Genomic DNA, 15,144 nt, shown 5'->3' on the forward strand with positions numbered 1-15,144 from the left:
TTCCTTCCTTCCTTCCTTCCTTCCTTCCTTCCTTCCTTCCTTCCTTCCTTCCTTCCTTCCTTCCTTCCTTCCTTTTTTATTCCTTCCTTCCCTTCCTTTTTTCTTCCTTCCCTCCCTTTTTTCTTCCTTCCCTCCCGTCCTTTTTTTTTCTTCCTTCCCTCCCTTTTTTTTCTTCCTTCCCTTCCTTTTTTTTCTTCCTTCCCTTCCTTTTTCCTTCCTTTCCTTCCTTTTTTCTTCCTTTCCTTCCTTTCCTTTCTTTCCTTCTCTTCCCTCCTTCCTTTTCTTCCTTTTCCACCTTTCCCTTCTTTCCTTTCTTTCCCTTCCAAAACCAAAAACCAAACCAATTTATCTTATATTATTTAATTTGAAAATATGTATTACAGAGCTGTCAATAGCACTTCTTACTGCACTTCTCATTTTAAGGATTTAAATTTAGATTTTAAGGAAAGTCTGATGAATTGTGGGATTTAAAGATTTTATATTGAAAGGATCTGCATTTTACTAAATATGAATTAATATTTACACATATAATTCCAACATGATTTCTGACAATGAAACTACAAACTAATGAGATTAAAAAAAACTTGTTTTGGGCTTTGAACATTTAATCACTTTGATGTGTGTTTGATTTCTGCAAATTAGGAGAAACTACACTAGTATATTCAGATTGTCCAGTGTGGTCTTAACATATGTCATAAAACATAATTTCCACAAGAATAATTTACTGAGGGAGTATAAAGGGAGAATCAAATCAATAACAGAAATGGCAGATGTCATTGTTTAAAATAGTAAGGACACACATAGATGTGTGATTTAAGATGGGTTAAGTTTTATTAACATGGACTAAGTTTTAAAGGAAAAAAGGCTGAGTAGAAAAGTTATTGCTGTCAATTTAGAAATCACAATCCACATGCTACAGATTTAGGAAAAGGACTGCTGTTCTCCATCTGGTACAAAAGGTTTTGCTTAATGATTTCCCTAGAGCTATACTGATACATATTGTTTGAAAATATGACCCACAGCTTCCAGACTTCAACACCTCAACAGTGCAAACTATGTGCAGTAGAACTGTGCATAAATAAAAATGAACTAGCCCATTTTTAGGTGGTCACAATAATAAAAAATAAAAACTGATCTGTAAAAAGGGTGGAAGTGCTTGGCAGCACTGAAGTGTCAGCAGAAGCAAGGTCTTTACATTTGCCTACTGTCCTTTTCACAGTGTGTTATGCTCTATGTAATATATTTACTCTGGATACATTTGCCAAACACAGAGGAGACAAGGGGTACAGAAAATCAAATCTTGCATCTTATAATATTTAGCATATTCTCATACACACACAGACAGGGCATTGAAAATACAGAATAAAATGGTCTTGCAGAAGCCAGAAACCCAAGGCCTGGCTCTCTTTCTAATGCTGTGGCCTCAAAACTCAGTCATAGTTAAATCTGTCGTAGTTAAATCTGTCAGTAGAAGCTGAGATCTCAGTCACAGAATTATCAGGTCAAATATCCCACACACTGTTGTTCTTTAGTCTTCTGGTGGTCATCCCAGTATCTCACGTGGATGTTAGTAATTTACAGCACTGTGTGCTTTGTCTTGCCTTTTTCAATACAGAACATTATCTGCAGTACTTGGACACCTGTTGGGATAGGGTATAACCATGCTCTAGCCCAGGTCTCTGTGGGCATTCCCCTGCTGATGTACACGAGAAAATTGATGATAAGTGCATTAATGCACCTTTTGCTGCTGATATTACTGATTGAACAACCTCTTTCTGTTGTTCATCTCCACCATCTTCCCAGGCATTTTGCCCTTCTTCCCCATTCCTGTTTTGCATATCAGCTGAGAGATCTCTGATTGCCGATTAACTCTGTTGAGTCTCCTAAAACATAAGCAATTTTCTCAACTTTGAATGTCCTATGTTCAGATTGCAAGTTATAATGATAATGGTACATTTGGTTCTAAAGTGTTTTGCACCCACTTTCATTGCTTATTCAAGTCCTATAAATAAGAAAATTTGAAATGCATCTCTTTTCTACTGCTGTTGATTGACTGAGCCCCCTGAGGCATAACTGTCCAAAGGGTTTAATGGTATGACAAATTGTCCAGCCTTAAGTTTGCAGGAGACATGCTATGAACATCAGCAGTGGATTTGTAACTAAGAAATGTAGATATGATAACATTTACTAGCTGTGCAAAGAAACAATAAATTTTATTGAAACAATGCAGGGTAATAAGGCATTTTAAGTACCTCTCCTCTCGGTTTCATTTCTTTCCTCTTAATGTAGATTGCAAGTTTTGAACTATCCACTGGGACAACAGTAAGCTGCTCATGATCTGTGTCCTTTTTAAGAATACAGTTAATGAAAGAACTTAGCTGGGCCCATTTAATGACCTTAGTTCCTTTTGTGTTTGGTTAATGACAAGTCTCCTGTTTTCACACAGCAAAGTGGAAAATCATCTGAGTGTGGTCTTTTCATTGAAGGCTGTATCCCCAAAGAATGCAAGCACAATTGAATGGCCACTGATGTTTGTTCCTTTACAGAACATGTCAAGGAGAGTAAGACAGGTGCCACAGTCTCCAGTATTACACCCCAAAGTAGCTGATCGTTGACCAGGCATAGCAGCACACCCTATACAACGTTAATAAGGAACCATTATTAGGGCAGTTGATCGATCTATCTATCTATTAATCTATCATCTATCTATCTATCTATCTATCTATCTATCTATCTATCTATCTATCTATCTATCTAACTCTATTTGTCTGTCTACCTAATTTATCATATATATGTGAAACTATGACACTCTAGAAATTATATTAAACCAGGAATTAATTGTGATGACTGAAAAGGCAGCCAACAGCTGAAAGTGAATATTAATCGTCAGCACAACCCAGATTTATACCAGCACTGGCCAAATGCAAATACACAAAGAAAAAAGGAATCTGAATCTCTGTACAAGATCCATAGAACTGCATTCCTTGTGGCAACATTAAGTACTTTGAACAATAGATTTTGCTGATGGTTATGCCTATTTTTTACTTGACTATAATAATAAATTCAAAAGTAAAGTTTCATAAAGTGCTTAGAGAATGCCATCCAGGGGGACCTGGACGAGCCCAAGAAGGGTGCCCATGGAAATATCTTGTGGTTTAATGAGACCAAGTATAATGTGCTGCATCTGCCTTGGGGTAATCCTTGGTATCAGCACAGTCTGGGCATGAACAGAGCCAGCCCAGCCCTGCCCAGAAGGACTTGGGGGTGCTGTGGGTGAGAGGCTGGACATGCCCCAGCCATGGCACTCACAGCCCAGAGAGCCAAACGTGTCCTGGGCTGCATCCAGAGCCCCGTGGGCAGCAGGGCAGGGAGGGGATTCTGCCCCTCTGCTCTGCTCTGTGAGACCCACCTGGAGCACTGCAGCCAGAGCTGGGGTCCCTGCACAGGAGGGACAGGGACCTGCTGGAGCCAGCCCAGAGGAGGCCACAAAGTTGATCAGAGGGATGGAGGACCTCTCTTATAAGGAAAGGCTGAGAGTTGTGGGAGTGTTCAGCCTGAAAAGGAGTTTATTCTGATTGTAGCCTTCATGAAGGGAGCCTGCAGGAAAGATGGAGAGAGGCTATTCACAACATGCAGTGACAATACATGACAGGATGGACTGGCACAGGCTGCTCAGGGAAATTGCTGATGCCCCATTCCTGGCAGTGCTCAAGGCCAACCTGGATAAGCCTTGGAGCAACCTGGTCTAGTGGAAGGCGCCCCTGTCCATGGCAGGGGGGTAGAACTAGGTGATCTTTAAGGTCCTTTCCAGCCAGGCCAATCAATTATTCCATGATAAGTTACACTATGTAGTGATTGCCCACAACTACAGTGCAACAGAGTCACTTGTAACATTAACTGTCTTTGCCACTCCCCAGCTATATTATTTTATATTGGAGTGAAACAGGGCACCAGGAAAAGCTTTAGATTTTAATACCAGAAATGTCAACTTCATGGAGATCTTTAGATTGAAAGACTTGCTATATGTCATTTTAAGGTGCATGTCATTTAGGTTTCCCCTAGCTGGTAATGCCCTTTAGATTGTGATATACTTCCATAAAGTGTATTCCTGCTCACCTTTCCTATCAACCTCTTCCCCTGCATCCAAGAATGAGAAGAAGAGATAGAATTTGAATAACATTTTTGAGAATTATATTTTATAATATAATCTTCTATATAATAAAATGCCACTTTTATAAGATTGATCTCCACTTACAGAAGATGCACATTCTGAGGAGATCCAAGGCCACATAAATAACTTCCTGTCTGGTTTTGGTATTTATTTTAAAATTTTATTTCATTTTTCATAGACTCTACTAGGTTATAAATGAATCCTGCAGGATAGTATTTTTTCCTTTGGAGAAAAATGGTTAAAAATAATTAAAAAATTATTCATGCCATCTATTTCTAATTAAATATAAGTTCTCTGAAAGCATTTCTGAAAGTTAAATATTTGGAAACTTTTTTGGTCTTTAATAATACTTTTTAATTTTCACTGAGCATTCACTTTACACAAGAGTAAAGTAGAGTGCTCTGCTGTACTGAAACTACTGATCTGGGGAAAAAAATCATAATTTTGAAAATTCTTATGAATCCTCAGGAAATATACTCAGTGGGTCAAATGGTGTTTTCACTTACACCTCTGTGTACATAGAACTGCTTCACTGAAAACTGCTTGATTCCTTACACCATAGTGCAAGAAAGAGCTTTGGGCAAAGGTTCTGCATCCAGTTTAAAGTATAAAATAGTAACATTTGCAGCTCAGCATTCAGATTAACAAAACAAGGGCATGGATTATCTGAGAACAAATTCCTTTTACTTTTATGAACTAATATCAATAAGTGCAGCACTGAAGGAATTGATTCCTCCCACAATTGACTTCAATTTCAGTCTGTGCCATGGCCTGTTTCACCTCTGTTGCACAATATGAACTGACCCCAGCTGCATTTCTTCATTGCTATTGGATTTTCTGTCTCGATTCTTTTTGTCAGAGTTTCTCATGAGTCCATTTGGTCTGGAAGAAAGGTTTCTTTCTTTCTCCCTGTATTGTTTAGTGATGGAAGTGCTGTCTAAAGTTTATTCTTTCTTGCCTACCTGTGTTTTTGTTAAAATCTTCCTCTCTCCTTTGCACCCTTTCCTCTCCAAGGCTCTGCCTGCCAGTTTCTGGTCTCCTACATTTGTTGTGCTGGGCCTCCTGCTAGGTGGTGAGTACTCCTCCTCCTAGGGCTGGTAGAGTTAATTTTCAGAGGCTTGAAAATCATGTGTGTGTTCTGCTGCCACTTTGCTGCTTGAAATGGCTGGAGGATGATTCTGTGCTTTTCAAATGTGGGTCAGCCACCACCCAGTTTTTTACCCACGTCTTATTTGACAGTTTAACAATATACCCACTTGTGAAAGTTATGCAGGTAACAACTATTAGGAAATGGAAGATAATGAAGCTTCTCAAAGGAGTGTATCACAACTCAAACTCCAAAAAAACCACAAACCTGTATCCATTCATACTTGGGAGAGTTATATACTTATTAGAGTTTTTTTATGTTTAATACATGGTGAATTACCAAATCAATATCTTGAAGCTAATCCTAAAATAATGAACAATACTTGACAACTGTGTTTTCCCAAGTTTTGGTACTTCCATAAGAATTTCTAAAACTGAATATGAAATAACATTTGAAAGTAAATTTATTTGGAAACTGTCAGAACAGAATTTACATAGCAGTTAACAAAAAAGAGATTAAATTTCCCATGGTGTCTGCATAGGAAGGGCATATATGTGACTTCTTCCAATTCCACCTAGAGAGTAATAATCCCTTTTTTTTCTCTTTATTCCTCCTTCCCTTCTTTTATGCAATTTACCCTGTAATATGATAACAATTATTGTTTCCTGCAAAGACGATCTGAATATAGAATAGGTCATCACACTATCTAACAAATGTTATTTCTGATTACAGACTAACTATACATGCATGATCTTACACAGGATTTCTGAACTGACTGTATCATCTCCACCTCTCCAGAAACCTGGCTCATGGAAAGAATATTGCCCTTCTAAAAAGGTCTAAACTCAGCTTAGGTCTGGTCTTTCTTCAAACACCACTTGCCAGAGCAGCAACCACATATTCAGACCTTTCCATGGGCTTGTGGAAATCACAGGGTAAAACATTTGCTGAAGAACTGGCTACTGAGAGTGGATGCATCTCTTTTTTTCTGACCAGAGAGTAATGCCATGGGCCTAAAAAGTGCCACAAGAAATATTTCAGAATTCAGGTGTAATAAGGAGTACATAGCTCCCCTGGAAAGCAGAGGAGGTGTTATAAGTAAAATGTTGGATAACTAAAAGTTACAGTAACAAACACAATGCTTTTGAAAAGTTAACCCCTCTTGCCCTCACGCATCAATAAATTATCTCTATATTTAGCAGTAGTAAAATGTGGGTGCTCTGACACCTCCTTGGTCAAGTTAATGAAGAATATTTTGATTATATGAATAGGATAATAGAAGATATGAAAATAATTATTATCAACATTTTAGCTCTTATGACTCGCTATTTTTTGTATTTTAATATCTGTGTCTTGTTTTCTCTGATGTCTTCCAGAATTAGCTTATTTAAATTGTATTTTTCTTTCAGCCCTTTACCTTTATTCTTTGACTGTTGGAGTTTATAACATCAATTTAATCTCTCTCTCATGTTTTTCTCCTCTTATTTTAGTAGTAACAAATTTTCTTCAGGAACGAAGCTTTAATGTCTTTTAACGATGCATCATTTACAAAAGAGTGCTCTGGTTGTAGCATATCCACTTCTGGTTTAATTAGACTGCTGCTCTTCTAGGTTCCTTTCATCTTTCAAAATATATCCTGCCATTCTCTATTTTCCCCTTGCACTTCTTCTATCTTGTTTCTAATTATCATGAGAGTAGAAGAGCTTGCCCACTTTTAATGTTCTTTGGCTTCACAGAGCCTGTATCATAGCTTGCAGATAACAGGTGCTGGCAACAAACATACCTGCTCAGTGAGCTCAGATATTTATTTTTCCACAGGAAACAACAACAACAACAACAACAACAGCAAAACAATACATTACAAAAAGTGAGAGGTTCTTTACAATATGAGAGAAAAATATTGACCTGATTAAATTATTTATTTAGTAGCCTGCTTGTATTCTACACTAACATAAACTTTATCTTGTTTCTTTAATCCTGGAAGATATCCATGTGAAATAACATTAATGAGTTCCTCTGTACTTTTGAATGTGCTTTGAACACAGCTAATCTTCCAAGTGTCTGTTGACCATGATCTTCATTTTCTGAAGACTACCCAGAGTCACACTTTACCCTCTCTTTCATGGTTAAGATGAAGCATCTGCTGCCTACTTTCTTCATTAGCATCATAAAGAGCTTGAGTTTAAAAGCTAGAAGGATGGTGAAAGAGTGCAGCATGCACTTGAAAGGTAAGTGTCCTGGAAAACTGGCAACCTATGTGTGTAGGTTTTACTGGGCTATCTTTTCTTCTCTTCCTCTGGGCTATCTTCTCTTCTCTTCCTTCTTTTTCCCTCTTTCGCAGAACTAACATTTACAGTGGTCTTGTACAACTGATTAGTGCAAGAAAAACAAACTGCTTATTTGTTTTGGAAATGGAGATATTTTATTCCATCCATTACTGACCTTTTTTTGAGTCTTTCAAATTTCAGTTTTCTGTGATCTAGGTGAAAAATTAGAGCATACACATTTCAAAGATTGTTATCACTGTGGAAGGTATTGATGGTTTCACTTCATAAATGAGAGAGGACTGACTAAAGAAAGATTAATAATCTTTGAGTAGTGGAAAACATAAATCTATTTGTTTCATAACACTTACCAATGGCTCATATTCAGTTGCTGGCAATTTACTAGATTAAGATTCAACACTCAGAGAAACACATTACTTATTTAAAAATCATTGACAAATAATCTGAGATTAATTTATATTTCTTTCTTTAAATCTTCATTATTTACAAAACTAAGTTACTGAATTAAGATTGGCAAATCTGGACAGCTTGTGATTTTTAGCCAGTGAATCCAACCTGTCCAGTTAAAGTCAGAGTTTCATTGCTTTTTGCACAAGATGCAGTAGGCGATCATTTAGGAATAAACAATCTCTAGGGGTTAAAAAAAGGACAGAAAGGTAAAAGCAGTCAGTGCTTCGCAGAAAGGGAACTGGAGCAGAGATACATGATTTACTTGTAATTCCTCAGCTGCTTGCACAAAAATGCAGCAGTGTCCTACACCTCAGCCTGCTCCTCCCAATAGGGCTGTCTTTCCCGAGTTATTCATGGCATATAAAAAGAAAAGTGACCACAAAAAGGTGAGGAAGATATAGGTTTTCCCAGGCTTCATGGAAAGGAAAATATAACCCAACACTCTTTTTCACTTTTTTTTTTTTATAATTCTGGAATGAAATCTACATGGACTTTCTGTATTTCCCATCAACACTTAAATTCATATTTAACCAATATATCTGGCCATATTTTTTTCCTCTTTTTTTGGCAGTTACAGAAAACAATCAGTTAAAAAACTTTATGAAAAAATTTACTTCTTTTTAGATAACACTTTCAGAGCTGCAGCATCAGTGATTTTATTCCCATGAAGTGCACACAATGGGATTATTACTTTCCAAATGTGGTGTTTCCAATTATAAATGGCAACTTGAATTAAAGTTGTTGCTGTTCCCAAGTATTAATTTTAAGGCGACAACTCTCACACTATTTATTTTATGTATAAATCCCTTCTTGAAGTTCCTATCTGAATGACTGGTAATTGCAATTTTCATAGATTTTAAAAATCACTGTAAAACAAAGTCATACCATTTAGCCTCTGCAGACCTGTAAATTTTCACTAGAATTGGATTATTTTTTCAATTTTTAAAGAAAAAAAATCCAAACGTGTTCAGTATCACTGATTAAGTGAAAATTAGCACTTACAATCAAGGTTTTTAATTCCTAATGAATAGATTGGAATTGAGTAGAAATGTATTTTCTAATACTGCATAAATATGTTTGTTTATACTAGTCCAGCTGCAAGATGCAATTGAAGAAAATACATTGTGCTCTACACTATATTCAACCAAGAGAGTTACTTAAAAGAAACAGGTGGAATAAATTATCATTAACCAAACAAATAAGAATAAACTATTAATCCAATTGTGAAATATATATAAGAAAACAATTTAAAGCATTTCCCTTTCAAAGTGCTGGATGAGAGGATGATGACAGATGGCTCTGTATGACATATCCAGCTTCCATTACTCATGTTTGATGCCAGCCCCACAGTGTCACATGAACTTTCACATCAACAGAATTTAAATAACCAACTTTATCCCTGCTCATGGTAGGGAATTGAACTAGGTGATCTTTAAAATCTCCTGCAAACCAAAACATTTCATAAGTCTATGATTCCAACTTCATCTGTGAATTTTTATCTGAATGAACACTTTTAATTTGGCTACTTGTGAAGCAGGAACACTGCCTACATTAATAACTCCATCGTGAAGTCAAGGCTTAAAGGACTTCAACAACTGCCCTTGATACTGCCCAGTTCCATGCAAATGCCTGAGATTTTCAAATGCTTGGTGTATGCACCACTCAAAAACGTGATCACTCAATGTATGCAGGCAGTGTGTATAGATGTAGTAAATCCAAGATGATACATGCAGCTCATGTGCCTGTTTCACATGACAGAAAGACATGTAGGACTCTTAAATAAATATGCAGTCTTCCCTGAAATTTCTTCATTTGGCAATCAGCACTCAATATTAGAATCATAGATCCATAAAACCATAGAATTATTTGGATTGGAAGACATCTTAAAGATCATCTAGTTCCAGCCTCCCTGACATGGGCAGGGAACGTTTCACTATACCAAGTGTCAAAGCCCAGCCCAGCTTGGCCTTGAACACTGCCAGGAATGGGGCATCCACAGCTTTTCTGGGCAACCAGTGCCAGTGCCTCACCACCCTCACAGAAAAGATTTCTCCCTAACATCTAGCATAAACCTATTCTCTTCCAGTCTGAAGCCATTTCCCTGTTTCCTGTCACTACCTGCTCTGGCAAAAGCTCTTCAGATTTTATGTTGGCGTCTTCTAGGTCTATCTGGAGACTTCAAGCTAAGCATCCTAACTCTCTAAACCTGTTTCCCTAGGAGAAATGCTCCAATCCTCTGGTCATAATCATGGCCCTCCTCTGGACCCGCTCTAAGAGGTCTGTGTCCTGCTTATGTTGAGTATTCCAGAGCTGGATGCAGTGTTACACGTGGGGTCACCTTAATGGAAAAGAGGAGCAGAATCCCCCCTCTCACCACTGCTCAGAATGCAGCCCAGGATAAAATTGGCTTTCTGGGCTTTAAGTTGGATGTTGCCATCCATCAACATCCCCAAGTCCCTCTCAGAGCTGCTCTTGATCCGTTTTCTGCCCATCCGGTGCCTGCGCTTGGGATTGCCCCGGTTCAAGCACAACTTTTCACTTGGTGTTTTTGAACTTCATGAGATTTTCACAGGCTCAACTCTCAAGCCTGTCTAGTTCCCTCTGCATGGCATCCCTTCCAGCAGGTGATTCTTCATTCTCCAAGTCCCTGGTTTTTCCTTCTGTGACTTGGATGGTGTGGCAGAAGCACTTGTTGGTGAACACAGGCAACAAGGCAAGTATCATAGTCCTGGGGAAGCAGGTCTTCTGTCTCCTTCTGGAGAATGCCCATACTTTCCCCTGTCTTTTATCACTCACCTACTTAGAGAAGCTTTCTTTGTTACCTTTGACATCCCTGGCCAGATTTAATTTTATCAATGTCTTAGTTTTCCTAACCTGATTCTTGGTTACATGTACAGCTTCTTTTTATTTCTTACAAACTATTTCTCCCTGATTTCATTCTCTACAGGCTTCCTTGTAGATTCTGATTTTTCATCCACACAGGTCTCCTGGATTTTTTTGCTAGACTTGTTCTTTGTAGGGATGCATTCCTCCTGAGCTTGGAGGAAATGATCCTTGAATATCAACCAAACTTCTTGGGCTCCTCTTCCCTCCAGGGCTTTATCCCATGGCCCAAAGAGGCCAAACTCTGCTACCCTGAAGTGCTGGTCAGTGAACTTGCTATGTACGCCCTTTGCTGCTCTAAAGATTTTGTTTCCTCCACTATTTCATGGTCATTGCAGACTAGGCTGCCCTGAGCTTCACATTCTCCACCTGCCTCTCCTTTGTGATGTGAACAAGATCCAGCAGAGGACTTTCTCTCCTCAACTGCTCACAGAAGAAGGAAGTCATCATCAATGATTTCCAGGAACCTGCTGGATTGTTTTCCCTCCAACAGCTTTCATGGAGGTTGAAGATACCATGTGGACCAGAGTTTACAAACACAAGGATGCTCAAATCTGTCTCTAGAGAGTGTCATCTGCTCAGCCTTCCTGCCAGCCAGCCTGCACTACAATGCCTCCTGTCCCCACCCTCCCTTTAACCCTGACCCATCACCTGTGTGTCAGCTCCTCCCCCAGCACAGCTCTGTGCTCTCCTTTATCCCTGACCCTTCACCTGTCTGTCAGCTCCTCACCCACCCCAGCACAGCTCTGTGCTCTCCTTTATCCCTGACCCTTCACCTGTGTATCAGCTCCTCAGCCACCCCAGCACAGCTCTGTGCTCTCCTTTAACCCTGACCCATCACCTGTCTGTCAGCTCCTCACCCAGCACAGCTCTGTGCTCTCCTTTATCCCTGACCCATCACCTGTGTGTCAGCTCCTCCCCCAGCACAGCTCTGTGCTCTCCTTTATCCCTGACCCATCACCTGTGTGTCAGCTCCTCCCCCAGCACAGCTCTGTGCTCTCCTTTATCCCTGACCCATCACCTGTGTGTCAGCTCCTCCCCCAGCACAGCTCTGTGCTCTCCTTTATCCCTGACCCATCACCTGTGTGTCAGCTCCTCCCCCAGCACAGCTCTGTGCTCTCCTTTAACCCTGACCCATCACCTGTCTGTCAGCTCCTCACCCAGCACAGCTCTGTGCTCTCCTTTATCCCTGACCCATCACCTGTCTGTCACCTCCTCACCCACTCCAGCACAGCTCTGTGCTCTCCAACTGGTCACAGACATAGGAGGCAACACCATCTCTTCACATCCCCTGCCTGCCCTTCCTAAAGAACCTGTATTCTTCCATTCCAGCACTCAGGCCACAGGAACCATCCCACCTCATCTCCACTATGTCAAGAAGATCACAGCCCAAAAGGCACATGCGTGTCTCTAATTCTTCTTGCTTCTGCCAAAATTTAAAAATAATGTTTTTGTTCTCCTGTAGTGAGGAGAAAATGTATAGTTTTGTTAAATCTTAGATTTTTGAATAAAGTTTATTTCTTTCATGATATGTGCAAATACAAAGAAGATGATGAAAAAAATTCTTTACTTGATATACCTTTTTCTAAAATCTATAGATGTTTTACTGGTATGGAGAATCCAGGATTGAACAAAAACCCCTGCTTTTAAGGTCTTCCAGTACATTGCATTAGGGAGAGATCATTGCTTAGAGGTATTTTCTAAGTGTCTGATTTTCCATTAACTTAGATTCACTTAGAAAACTGTGAGATTTCTGCATTAGATCCTTGTATGCCTGCTAACACAGTTTACCTTACAAGGTTCAGTATAGTGTTTTCTCAGTTTTTCCATTTTAGCAAAGCTTCAAGTATCATCGGAGTAGCAGATGAAAATGACCTAACAGGAAGCTGAGTGACCTGTAAAATACTTTGAATGGGAAATATTTTTGTACAGAGACAAGAAAAACAAGTGACACATAGTCTCTTCTTCAACCATTTTGGAGTCAGTAAAAAACTGATAATTTTGGTGGGAAAGGAACTGCTCCCTTATGACAGTGTACTTCAGCTAAGCTCATTAGAACGAGTAGTGATGACTCTGTAATCTGTGCTTTTTACAGATTCATTGAATAATGAAAATCAGAAACATTTCAGAAATTTACAAAAATTATATTTCAGTATATCACTCTTTATATAAAAGGTTAAATCCTGTATGAGTAACAAAAAATAAAAAGAATAATTTTACTAATCTAATACAATGAAATTGTATATTGCATTTACACAATATAGGTGCCTGTCAAAGTAGTAGTAAATGCTTTGAAAAAAGATAAAGACACATTAAAAATTTAATCAGAAAACTGATGAAGAAGGGACACAAATTTAATGAATTATTTTCTGGAATTTTTAGTAAACCACTTTTTGATTTGATTGATATTATTTAAATCTTATTTCCTTCATAATCTTAATAATTTTTCTACTCAAAACACTGTTAATATTCCTAAATAATAATGCATGTAAAACGGTAGAAAATTTATTTTATGGATTAGGGTCCTTCTAATTAGGCCATCCAAAACCCCTGGTAGTTCTCCATGTCTAGTTTGTATTTCTTTGCCATGCTATTGAGACACGTGTCAATGTTTGAATCAAAAGCCAATTACCTGTTGGTCAGTATTTACTTCTAGATTTTGAGCTCTCATGCAGAAAAAGAAATTGGACTTGCTGCTACCCAAGGTGAGCAATTAAACCTCTGAGTCATGCTAGGCACTGCTATGACCATGGCTGAAGTGAATTTTTACACTGAACTCTGTATTCTGAACACAGCTCCCAGATAAAGGCCTGTGAAAGCACAGAGGGGTGTTCATCTTAGTATCCTACTGGGACTTGAGGTATTTAATTCTGCTAATCACAGAGGCATATCATTCTGGCAAGGCTGAAACCTTCCAAAGAATAGAAGTGCTGAAAATATGGGTCTATTCTCAAAACTCTGCCACCTCCAGACTTTATTTCCTTTTAGGATTTGGTGGCAACTCAGAGATTTTAAATTTATGCTGTCTAATTAGAGTGCTATTTAGTTATTCAAGGATGATTTAGTTAACTGTTGCTAATGAAAGGAGAAAGAATGCAGGGAGAAGAAATGATGGATTACAAGGTTTGTGAAATAAAAGCTTAAATGTATTTCTAAGCATCACAATGTGACTATCCCTAAGGAAGAAGTGCTGACATAAAGTGCATACATCAAAGGACTGTGGATATGCTGGAATACATTTCCCTTCTCTCCAAAATGAAATGTGAACCACTGTTTTCTTCCCACTCTTTATTTCCCCAATTTGCATGTCACTTCCTTCTACCTTAATATCTACCCTTGTCTTTCCTTTTTCTCTCCAGCATGTTGTTTATATTTCATTTAAAGTTGTGTGACTGGAAAATGAAGGCCAGGGGTCTTGCTTATAGGTGTGTGATGTTCTAAAAATAACATTATTACTCTAGCAGTTAGAGCCATGGCAGTCCTTGCCTTATGTATAGACAGACTAGACCTGATATGTGAGTTGTTTACACGCCACAAATCTGATTGGAATTAACAGATGAAGCAAAATAGTTCATCTTGAGTTAAGAAAGGATTTTATTTCTGTCTAAATCTTTGCACAATGCAAAGTGATAGGCAGGCTTACAGTACTGGTGCTTCAATCCATTGATCTCTTTTTAGTCTATAATGAAAACTAGTGCAAGTGCAGAAACATAAAAAGTGAAATAGGTTATTATTTAATGAATAACTGCATGCACTAGAAAGTTTCACTTCTTTCTGACTTCTGGGAAATTTGGAGGAGTAAGCTGAAGGACACAAAAATAATAAAATTTCCAGCAAGCAAGCAATACACAGCACTAATTATCAAAGTTCTGGTGTAGCAGAAAAAGAAATCTAAAAATTGCACAAAAACTGTCAGAACTTTTGTATAGGGCATAGCTGTTTAGTCTCAGACCTTGCAAACAGGAGCATTTAGGATTCATCTCTTGAATAGTAACAGATTATCATCTTGCAAATGTTTCTGATTGTTGGTTTGGAGCAGTAAATATCTGAAATATTGCAACACCCCACCAGGGACTAAATTGTTTCTAGGCAAAAATTCAGCCCTTCTTATAACTGTTGGGGGAGTTATCCATATGCCTTTTTGGGAGAACAGCTCAGACCATCTTTGCTTGGCCAGTGAAAGAGAATCCAAGCTTTCTATGCCCTTGATGATGGTAGGCGAGGTTGGGCAATCACAAAGACTTGGTGAAGGAGTTAGCTACAGGGTG

At 38.6% G+C, this 15,144-nt stretch overlaps 1 long non-coding RNA gene across 1 annotated transcript in view; it reads left to right on the forward strand.

Annotated features, from left to right (window-relative positions):
- Nucleotides 1–11,302, forward strand: part of LOC130265367 (uncharacterized) — a 43,096-nt gene extending 31,794 nt beyond the window's left edge. The window contains exons 2-3 of the long non-coding RNA XR_008842590.1: nt 7,304–7,486; nt 11,215–11,302. This is a non-coding gene — a long non-coding RNA (uncharacterized LOC130265367). The remainder of the gene's footprint in view (nt 1–7,303; nt 7,487–11,214) is intronic.
- Nucleotides 11,303–15,144: the final 3,842 nt, after the last annotated feature.

This window comes from Oenanthe melanoleuca, chromosome Z (assembly GCF_029582105.1).
Source record: "Oenanthe melanoleuca isolate GR-GAL-2019-014 chromosome Z, OMel1.0, whole genome shotgun sequence".
In the NCBI taxonomy this organism is placed as follows: domain Eukaryota; kingdom Metazoa; phylum Chordata; class Aves; order Passeriformes; family Muscicapidae; genus Oenanthe; species Oenanthe melanoleuca.